The following is an 809-nucleotide window of genomic DNA, read 5'->3' as shown; positions in this document are numbered from 1 at the left end:
GGTAGGGTGAGGTATGAGATGGTGAAATTTGCATGATCAATGCATTAGTATATACTTGTTAAAAAATATGCATTTGAGAGTAAATTATTTTTCATGAAAGAGGAAACACAGGTAAGTGTCTATGGGCTTGGCATCGACTGGGTCCTCAAATGAAAATTTAATGGGCCTCCAATTTTTGTTGGGATAGGATAAATTGCATCATCTCTCTATCTTTTTTTTTCCTAGTGTCAGATAATAAGAGTCATCCTTCTATTGAAATTGTTGTGGTATACTTGGACTAGGAGGCTTTGGATCGTGAATCACCTCAATATTTGCCCCAGTTTGAGAGGTCTCCAATTTTTCTTTGCTTTTAGTGCTCTTTATTTCATGATTAACTCTTTAAAAAGAAATATTAAAGCAATGATCAATGCAAACTTGAGAAATGTTTAAGTTATGAGTGGTGATGGGGTAATGATGGTTTTTTCTTTTGGCTTGTATAGATGTGGTAGTGCTATAATGTATAAGATATTTGAATGCATGTAATTTTATTTTTTATCGGATGCATGAGACCACTAAAAAATGCAATTTAAATGATGTGACTCACTTTGAATGCATGTATGAAATGTTTTCTTTTATATGAGAAGGTTTGTGATGATGAATACAATGATATGATAAGGCACGAGCTTAGTGGAGTCAGCGTTTTTTCATGATGCGCATTGTAGGTGAATAAGTCCTCGACAAGGTCTTTTTAAGCTTGTATCGTGGCTAGGCTAAGGGGTTTCAAGAAAAGGATATAAGGCTCAAAACATGTGTTTCCCAAACCCACCTTC

Source organism: Lupinus angustifolius, chromosome LG07 (genome assembly GCF_001865875.1).
Source record: "Lupinus angustifolius cultivar Tanjil chromosome LG07, LupAngTanjil_v1.0, whole genome shotgun sequence".
NCBI classification, from domain to species: domain Eukaryota; kingdom Viridiplantae; phylum Streptophyta; class Magnoliopsida; order Fabales; family Fabaceae; genus Lupinus; species Lupinus angustifolius.
Note: the sequence above shows the minus strand (reverse complement) of the source record.